The sequence below is a fragment of the Ammospiza caudacuta genome, chromosome 8, assembly GCF_027887145.1.
Source record: "Ammospiza caudacuta isolate bAmmCau1 chromosome 8, bAmmCau1.pri, whole genome shotgun sequence".
NCBI classification, from domain to species: domain Eukaryota; kingdom Metazoa; phylum Chordata; class Aves; order Passeriformes; family Passerellidae; genus Ammospiza; species Ammospiza caudacuta.
Window position 1 is genome coordinate 44,150,004 of NC_080600.1, and position 10,431 is coordinate 44,160,434.

The 10,431-nt window shown below is 37.8% G+C and overlaps 1 protein-coding gene across 1 annotated transcript in view; it reads right to left on the reverse strand.

Moving 5' to 3' along the window:
• BAZ2B (bromodomain adjacent to zinc finger domain 2B) overlaps positions 1–8,699 on the reverse strand; it is a 71,532-nt gene extending 62,833 nt beyond the window's left edge. Inside the window, exon 1 of the mRNA XM_058810029.1 lies at positions 8,521–8,699. The gene's annotated coding sequence lies outside the window, so the exon portion shown is untranslated. The remainder of the gene's footprint in view (positions 1–8,520) is intronic.
• Between the last annotated feature and the right edge of the window lie 1,732 nt (positions 8,700–10,431).

Below are 10,431 nucleotides of genomic sequence, written 5' to 3' on the forward strand. Positions count from 1 at the left end.
TTTAGCTGCTTGTTTAATGTCTCTAATAGAGAACTGGAATATTGGTATTTCAGAATTATTTTGAATGGAAGAAATTTACATTCTTCTCCTAGAGACATACATAGTTTTGATTTCAAACTAAGTTAACCCTTAATTATGTTTAATTACTCTAACCACAGCAGATGGCTAACTCCAAAAGAGATAATCCCCAAAACAGTCATTAGACAGGATCAGCAATAATTACACTATAGACCTAATGCATTCTGTGACTAAAAAGTCCATACCAGTTACAACAGATCCATATCCTTTTTAACCTCAAGTGAGACATTTGTTTCATTGGAGTTATTTTGTCAGTCAATAGTTATGAACTGCCATTTATTAATCTCTCATATTTGTCAAAGACAAAAATCATCAAGTAAAACTAAGAAGAAAATTACTTTTTAAAATTTTCCTGGTGTAGTGATTTATGTCAGTTCCTCCCAACGCTTTGCCTGAAACTCCAGCTATTTTCCCAGAATTTCCTATGGGAACCATCATTAATGCAACTTATGAATGAAAACAGAAAGTAATCTCTTAGTAAAAAGGAACAAAGAGGGGAAGTATGTGAAGCTTTACGCAGGAAAAATGTTGTATTTTGGGGGGGAAAAATTACTATTGTTTAGTAAAAATAGAAACACTAAAAAAAATATTTACTGAAGGAAACAACAGTCAAATGATTTTCAAATATATCAGGTTGAAATTTCTTTACAGTCAATCACCTATCTATTCTATGCTCAAAACCTTCATGGAAATGTACCCTAATGCAGAAGAGAAACTCTTTTCCTACTCTTATCCTATCAATGTTAGCAGGGATGTGTGAATACTATGAAGTACGCTTTGAAGACATCTAAACACTAAACTCATCTCCAAATTCCAGTTTAACTACTACATTCCCATGTACTGCTTCCTTTTTTCAATTATTACCTCTAACACAGTGAAAAAAGAAGTTGAGTAAAAATACACTTCAGTTTTTCTCAATGACAAGTGAAATTTGTAAAATTTTGACCCCAAACTATAGAAGAGTCCCACAATGCTCTTGCCTTACAGCAAGGTATTTCATTGCATCATAATAACACTGTCAGTCTGCCACTAGTTCTTGTGTCAATGAGTGCTCCCCTGCCAGAAATACTGCAGGGGATGAAGGGAAGCACATCAGAGTCCCAGAACACACAGTGCAGCACATCACAAATGCAAAATGCAGTGTCCAAAAAGGTCATGCTCAGAAGGTGAACGCAGAGCATGGGTGCTAGCTCAGAGGTGACTCAGCAGGCCATGCAGTACCTGTGCATTCCACACCTTCCACAAGGGCCACAGAACCAAGGAGGAGTGGGTTCAAAACAAGCGGTGTGACAAAAAATACCCACAGAACAAGCAAGCACGCTGACCAAACCTCAGGTGAGAAGGAAGTGAGGTACCCACAGGAATGGGTGCAGCTCCTTACACAATGGCCACCAGAGGCTCCTGCTGATGCTCCGTGCTCTGCCGACAAGGCCTCGTCACAAACCTTCCAACACACAGTCTACTGCTGCTATGGTGTTCTACACATTGAGATTTTTAAACTCAAATAAAAGTGCCTATACACTTAGTCAGATCCACTGTCTCAAATATTGTACAAACCAGAAAATCCAAGTTAACTGATACATATTGCAAATTTTGCAGAATGTCACTGCAATTATATCACTTTGAATAATTTGCACTAAGTACTTTATGTAAAATTCTCTGGGGAAAAAAGCCACCATAACAAAACTTCTTTTATTCAATCAACAACCACAATAAAACCTTTTTTTGTCAATCAAAAGCATGATTGGCTTGTGTTTCAAAGATATCATACAAAGACACTTTTATGCACCAATACACTTAATACTTTACTGCCAGTTATACTGTGTGAGGCAGACTGCACGTTCCTGTGTTATGTTCCAAATGGGCTTTATAGCCTTCCCCTGACTCACATCACCCATATTCAAATGGTGATATGACAACTCATTGTTTATCACATTAGAATCCACAACAGTCAAAACATTCCTAAAATCCCATAGAGATTACAATTCCATATGTGTTTGTTTTAACTTTACCCAGATCAGGTGACTTACTAAAAGCCACTTCAAAGCAGACCCAACTCTTAAGATCAATAAACAAGTAACCATGTTGCTTTCCATTAGAAATAAACGTAACTTTGAGTATTTCTGCACTTGCACATTTTGTAATTTTCATGATCATGGTAAAGAAAGAATAGTCACAAATGACAGAGAGAATTATAAGTCACTTCCTTTACATTCCATGGAAGGAGGAGAGGTACACAAGTCAGGTTAAACTACAATCCTTCATAAGCCTCACTTCAGGACAAACCTCAGAATTTATTTCTGAAAGCTGCATAATGCTGGGCAAAAAATGTAACCTATCCAATCTGTACCACAAAAAGTATACGGCCATACTAAGTATCCATGGGGCAACACAGCACCACAGACAGGTACTTAATGTTGAAGCGACCCAAGCCTTCTTAAATGTTTCAAACCCAGAGTAACAAACTAAGAGTCTGGTTTAAACAAATATATAAACAGAATGGTTTGGGTTGGAAGGGCCTTTAAAAGCTCATTTCATTACACATACACACACTACCACAGGCAGGGACACCTTCCGCTGGATGAGGCTGCCCACAGATCCATCCAACCTGGCTTTTAACAGTGCCAGGGATGGGGAGATCACAATCGCTCTGCCCAATCTGTGCCAGTGCCTTAGCACCTTCAATTTCTTCCTAACATCTAATCAAAGCCTACCCTCCTAAAATAAAATCTATCTGCACTATCATATTACCTCTGTATGAGGTTATCAACTTTATACTTCCATGTTTAGCAGATACCACTTTTATTAAGAACACACATCCCTTCACTTATTTTCACTTCTATGCTGGGTTTGGAAAGGAGAAGCTGACACCATCACCCTCAAAACACAGAAGCAGATGGGTGGGATTAGCTTCTTACACAGATGAACACACTTTCAGTCAGGAATGCTCACCCTACAAAAGCAGCTGCCCAAGCCACTTACAGTACAGCAAATTTCAGATGACAAGAACGGAACCATCCTGTAAGTTCCTTTTACCAAAAGAGGAGCAGTCAGGATGCAAATATCAGGGTGGCAATTGTACAGCGCAACTCTGTTCAGACATTAAGGCTTACGGACATTCCGCTCCTGAAGTGGAGATGACAGCACTACACATCTGTATTCCAACACTTCTAAGCAGATTCCAAACAGCAAATAAAGAGTGCTGCCACATAAAACTGATGCAAAGTCTAGACTCTTGTCTTAACTGCAGAGGCTAAAATAATAGCATCTGAAGAACATTCAAAGGCAAAGATTCTCTGGCATCAGTTTGGTAAATGCCCCAAAGAGGGAAATTCACCAGATTTTGTCATTAAACCAAAACAAAGGATTTAGCATTTCAGAAATGAGTTTTTACAAATCCTTCTGTTCCTAAAAAACAAACAGATCACTGCAATATTTTATACTGTCTTGGGATGAATATCAGTTTTTATTTTCATGCCTAACCATTCACCTTAAATACATAGTTCCGGTTTCAATGTAAAAGCCCACTCTTCCATTCCCCACATATCTTCTTTTTAATATTCTAGTTATGAGACTTCAATAACTTGGGGTTCATTTGCACCAGATTCTAGTTCTACTGCATCTTCTAAAGAAGCAAGACTTAGCATTTTATACTATTACTTCAGTTTGTGAGGGCACTGAACAAACTATCTACAACTACTTCTATAAATTTAAAGTTATGAAGTGCTATTTAATCTTTGCATACTGATAATCAATACAACATTTTTTAAATACATAGCAAAAATTCTTGCTTAGGGTGGTTCTGACCCACCCTAAGAACAGAAACCCCAAGAATATAAATCCTATGCAACAGTAGTTCAAAAATCAGTAAAACAACTGGGACAGCTGATGTCAATGCCTTTTTTTTTTCTGTGCTTTTTCAAAATCTGAATTTTAACCTGTCCAAGGCAAATTTTCTACTTTTCAGGTGGTATTCTGCCACTCAGAAACTCCTGTTTAGCCATTGTATAGTACACCTCTTCCCATAGTTCAAAAGCCAGACTTGATCTCAAGCTCAGGACTGAGGCTTAGCTCCAATTACAGGCACGATCAGAGCTGGAGAAAACACCTACCGAGGGGGAGTGCCCTGCTGAACCCCTGACAGCAAAAGCTGCCACAGGCTTGTCTAGGCATCATTAACATTCAACAGTGCTTGTGCCAAACATGCTTTATATAGTACTTCTATATTTGAATCTTGCCTAACTTTGCCAAATAATAACAGAAGGCATTAAACCAGCACGTAACTTTGTGAAGCCTAAAGTATTGTCTCTAATATATATATATATATGTATAAGAACTTTCAAAAGGAGTCACAACAAACAATGTGGTTTTCCTACTTGGTATTATTTTGCTTTATGCAAGGAAAAAAAACATAAAGAAATTACTGCATCAAGAAAACTTTGGTTCATCTTTAAAACATGATCTAAAGGAAAATTAATCTAGGGAAAGAATAACTACAAATCTAATATCTATTTGGGTGCATGAAAGCCATGTGTGTCAGAATAACGAGTTCAGAACAAGTCCATGGGCACTGCCCAGTAAAAAACGAGATGCTGAAAAAAGGGTTCCTTTACCCTGAAGTCCTAAACTTACAGACCACATACACTCTAACAAGTACACAGGGGCAAGGATGGTAGGCAAATGGACCATTCCTAACAAATGGTCTAGAGATTTTTGGGGTTTTTTTGTTTGTTGGGAGTTTTTAATCCTAACAATTTAAGTTATTATTCTAGTCCTTCAAATACTGCTAAAAACTATGACCACCAGCAAACTCTGATGAGAAATGAATTATGGGTACCAAGTCAGAGTTTCAGAAAAGCATCCAGGAGAAACAAATCTTTTCGATGTGTTCCAGTACCAGCCTTAGGCTTTGCAATGGGTCCTAATTTTGTTTTAGAATAGCATCAAACTTCAGTCTGATTATTCTAACACTAATATCATTTTATGTTTAAGCAAAAACACAAAAACCCAAACATCTAAATTGTACATTAGGTTCTCTAATGCCAGCGAAAACTAGTTTTAGCCCATGGAAGAACGAAGAAGTCTACCAGCCTCTCACATCAATGACTGAGTTCGGGCACCTTGATTAAAAAACTTATCGCTGAGGAATGCTAATTCCTCAGTTTTGAACTTCTAAAAGCAACTTGTGGTGTCATCTTGAAGGAATGTAATAGTTCCCACTAATTGGCTGAGACACAGATAAATGGTTTCCACATTTTCATGCTGTCACACTCTCATGGTTCTTTGGAATCCCAGAACCAGCTCTTGAAGGAAGCGTTACGTGCCATAACAGCCACTGTTTTGAGTCAGCTTCATCACTGGCATCCATTCCCTTTTCCAAAATATCCTTCTTAGGTTATTTGTTCATTGTTTCTTCCAGTTGGAAAGATATGATGATTTTTTTAAAACCTGAGACATTTGAGCAAAACAAAACCCCCAGAAAACAACAACAGAGTCCACTAAAGTTTAGGTAAATAGAATAACTAGAAAGAAAAATAATGGGGTCTGAAGACACAAGGAAATAAAATTAAGCCTTAACAGAACCCACAGCAGGTATGACTGTGTCAGAAGACTATTCTGGCTGAGTCCATTCACAACATTATTTTTACAAACCAAGCAGATGCAAATCTGACATCTTGCTATTATTTACAAACCTAAAATATGTGCCTAGACACAAAAAACCCAAACAGATCGCAATTCTATTTCCATAAACTGGAAAGAAAGAAGATAATAAGCCATCCATACTTCCATCTTCGAAACAAAAGTCTTGTATCTAGATATTAAGCTCTAACAAAGCCACATGCTAAACATTACATTTTCGTACATGATTAAAGAACACTGGTTAAAGCACGAGTCCACTCTTGCTGTGCACCATGTGTTGTTTTCTTGCAAAGCTCGAAAACCCTTTAAAGATTAACAGTGATACACACTGTAAATAAGCCATTCTTTAAAAATTTGAGGGCACTCTGCAAAGGCAAGCATTCAATGATGGTCATATCTGACAGATAAAGCTGGGGCTGTCTCACGGAGTGTGGGAGCAAGAAGCCGAAGCAGTCCCAACTCCCGCCAGCCAGCTCTCAATTGAAGCTCTCCGTGGGGACCTGGGGCTGGAGCCAGGGTCAGCACCTGCCCTTCCCTGCACAGCACAAACAGCCGCATCCTTTGGCCACTGCTGCCTCCCACACTTCCCTTCCCCCAGGCAGCCCAGGCACCGCAGCTCCTCCAGCTCCCATCAGGGCTGCTCTACCTGCTCTGCAGGAATAAGTGCTGTAAATTAAGCTGAAGCTTGAGCCAACAAGGTCAGCTGTGAGGCACCAAGCTTTAAGAGTGTCTTCAGAGGCAGAATATGCAAAAGGATTACAAGTAGCAAGGGAAACCTTTTCAAAACACCCAGAGCAGGGGCACAAGAAGAAGGCTGGACAGCAAGGAAGCCTGCTGGAAGACAATATATTTATGTTTTGCTGGTCCTCAGACTAGGACATTTCATAGACATAGTCAATATTAAACACTACTTAAATTATCTGGAATATCATATTATATAAATTTTAACTATTAACAGCAGCAATTCAGTATTTTGTTAAAAAAATCAATAGAATCTTGTTCTGCAAGAGACATTAGGATAGGACAGTACTCCAGTTTATTTGGCTTCCAAATTAAATACCAGTATTAAAGGGCTTGTAAGGGAGGCAGCATTTGTACAAAACCTATGGCTATCCTGTAAATCCTTTATCTTTCAGTCAGTGTTCTCAAGACGAAAAGGTCATAGTTTCAGAGAGAATGGCACTCATTCCTCAGCAATCCTCAGAATATAGCACAAGTATTTGGAGGGGAAAACAGTTCAAATCAATGGCTTCCAAATACCAGGTCTTCACCACCCCGCAAGAAGAGAACCCTTTTAAAAAGTAATATATGTTGAATCCCTCTTCCTTTCTTCCCCATGGCATTTTTACTGCCTTGTTCTCCTTAAAACAGACCTGTATCTACATGCTCTATCCACTCCGTTGTCCACACCCTTTTCTCTATAGCTAACAACTCATGTGAACTAATAGGTCAAGTATGTCCAAAAACCTCTTTCTACCTCAAGCTGAAGGAACACTGTTCCTCACCTACTTATTTTTCTCACAGAGTGAACAAAACAGATTTCTCATATACGCTGTGTACTTTACAAGTTTTTTAATAACAGCTGTTTAATTCAATGTCTTATTTACCCATCTATTATAAAAAACATCTCTTTCTTTTAACAGAATTATAGTTTTTCTCCATGTTTCATTTTTGGTTCCAGTTTCTGTTAATATAGTGGATATACTGTGTTACTAAATGAAATTGTACATCCTTTTATTTGCATGTAATATACGATAATAGAAAAAGTGGACTTTTGAAGAGCAACAACTATTTTGGTTAGGAATTCATTACAAGGTTTTTCATGATCTAGTTTATAAAAGGAGAAAAAAAGTCGTTGGTACCAAGAACACAATATTATTTTACTATTAATTTAAATTAGAACTGCAAAATTTAATTTAGCGCTTTTCTAAACTTCCACAAAATGACCAAGAACACAAACTGGTATTATATGCTATAGAACGCCAGTAACATTCATCATGGTACATACAGCACTACTGCAAATGCTATGCCATTTATACTAGCACAACACAAGACCAACCTTAAGAAGAATAAAAAAATTGTAGACCCATGTAGCAAGTCAGGTAAGACCACAAACACTCTGTAACCATTGTTTGACAACAAGAAATCTGTTAGACTGATAGTCTTGAGAAAAATAAGACCACACCTGGGTACTGAGTGATAGCTCACACTCACCTGGTCCTCAGCAGCAAGGGCCAAGAAATTACTTAAAGTGAAAATAACACATCAACTCTAATAAAGATAGAAACAGTACTCACATGATCATACAAGGCTGAAAAAATGGCTGTTTTGCTTTATTTGAAGACTAAGTTTGTTAGACAGGAAAACAGTTCTGGAAGTGATAAAAATATTATGAAAACACCAATACTTTAGAATTTGCATGAAACACACATTCTATGTCACTGCATTTGTCCAGTGAGTATTCATCAGAATTTTTCATAAAGTTAATACTAGTTTGCTGAAACCTAAATAGACTTCAATGGTTTGGGGTTTTTTAAGCTCATGAAAATCAGGTTTTTCCTCATCACTACTGCCAGATAAGCATTACAAGAAGCATCAGTTGTCTCAGAATTTTAAAACAAAAAATTTGCTATTCTATATATTCTTTTTGCATTCTTCAATCTATAAACATTTCAAACGATTAACCCAGGGAAGGCCAGGAGGGGCGGGGGGGGGGGGGGGAAGGAGGGGAAGGAAGCACAGAAGAAAAGCACTGAACACTTGGCATTACAGGAGAATACATAAAGAACACAAACAGCTTACTGTGGAGAGGGGTTTAATCAGGAAGTAGCCATTATCCTGTCGCTACAGAGCAGTGACAGCACTCCAAAACAAGCCGAGGGCTTGGTCTTGGAGGTTTTTGTTGTTTGCTTTCTTTTTCAGTCAAGAAGGAAGAAAGCACACATGCTATCATGTCCGAGTTCGCTGAGCCCAAAGGTCGCCAGACGCCTATTGTCAAAAGCTATCCTGAAAATGAAATCCAAGCAAGCATTGACAAAGCTGTATTTAAGGAAGCATCTAAAATCTACCACAAGCTCCCTCTGTGTTACACACAAAACATGGCTGTCTTATTCAGAGATTAGCAATTATTGTAATGAGATACTGTCGGAGAGGGTCAAACAGCGCTTCCTGCAGTTTACACATCTTGATTTCCTGGTAAACAAACTGAAAGGCAGGTGGAGCACTTGGATCACGAGTAACACAGCTGCTCACGGACCAAAACCAGGAAAAGTATGCAGCTTTATCTGCACTTTAATTACATGAGGAGAAAAAATAGCAGGAAAACATAAAATCAACTGAACTATAAAGGAAAGTTTTCCCACAGTGTTACATAAGTATCAGTGCCAGGCTGCACTGTTTTCTCATTTATGCCAAGCCCAAGGAAAATCTCTATTTTTATGTAAATTATGCCTATCTACACACACACACACACACAAACACTCTCTCTGTCTCCAGAACCAACTGCTCTCCAAGTCGTTTTGGTAAGTAAAAGTGCTACAAAACTATACCCTAAAACAACCCTGGAAAAATTTGAAACTAAGAAAAACAAACTCTAATCACAGCATGTGAATTTAAGCACAATTAAATCTACTAACAAAATGCAGAAATCATAAAAATTAATTAACACTATTTTAAAAGAAAAACAATTCAAATTACTTTTCTTGAAACTGCCAAAAACTTTTCCTGTACAAATCAAATAATCGCATATGGACTAAACATATGGCAATGACTCAGTGAGAAGAGATTACAGGTTGTTCCCTACCTATAATCATTCCAAAAACTAATTTCCACAAGCTTCAGTTTAAAAACTGTATTTTCATGGTGGAACTGAAGAGGGTCCTAGGTTACTATGAAAATTAAAAGGGGAAAAAAAAAGACAAAGCAATCCCCAACAAATAAATAAGAACACTCGCCACCTAAAAAAACCCTTCACTAACAGAAATAAAGCTCACTTCTCCTAAGCAATTAGAATAAAATATTTGGTCCAAAAACAGAATACAGAATTTCTGCAAGAGATCAATATAGCTAACTTATTTGACAATCTGTTTATACAAGTGAAACTGTTACAGTGACCAAAAATAACAGCGCAAGCGCCTGAACCACAACATGTAATCCAAGAAAAATCATTTGTATGGCAGTAGAGAGATGCAGAGATACTAGGGGCTGGGGGGCAGTGGATCAACCAATGAATTCTTCCCTCTCAGAAATCTAGCAGCATCGAAGACAACCTGGGGAACACACCAAACCAACATGTCTGAAAAAACAAATCAAGAAACAAGACACCAAAAAAGTTTCTAATAACAATGTTAGAAATACCTGGCAGCCATTTTTCACAATTACGAAAGAAAGAAAGGAAACTCATTAAAAAAATACAGAAAGCATTACTGGAAAGATCAAGAAATATGAAGGGGTTCATCTGTATCAGCAAACACTGACAGTGAAAATGCAGCCTCTGCCAATGAAGGAGTGATTCCGTACTCACAATCTCCCAAACAGCCAAAGATACATTAAGAGGGATCTTTACAATCAAAACAACACACCAAGATGAATTTTGCAGGCTGTGATTGTTACAGACCTAACTAGTGCAGCCACAATTTCCTCATCAGACACTTGTATATTAACTCCTTGCCTTAAGTTAAACTACACCAAAACTTCAGCATTTCATTCACACGA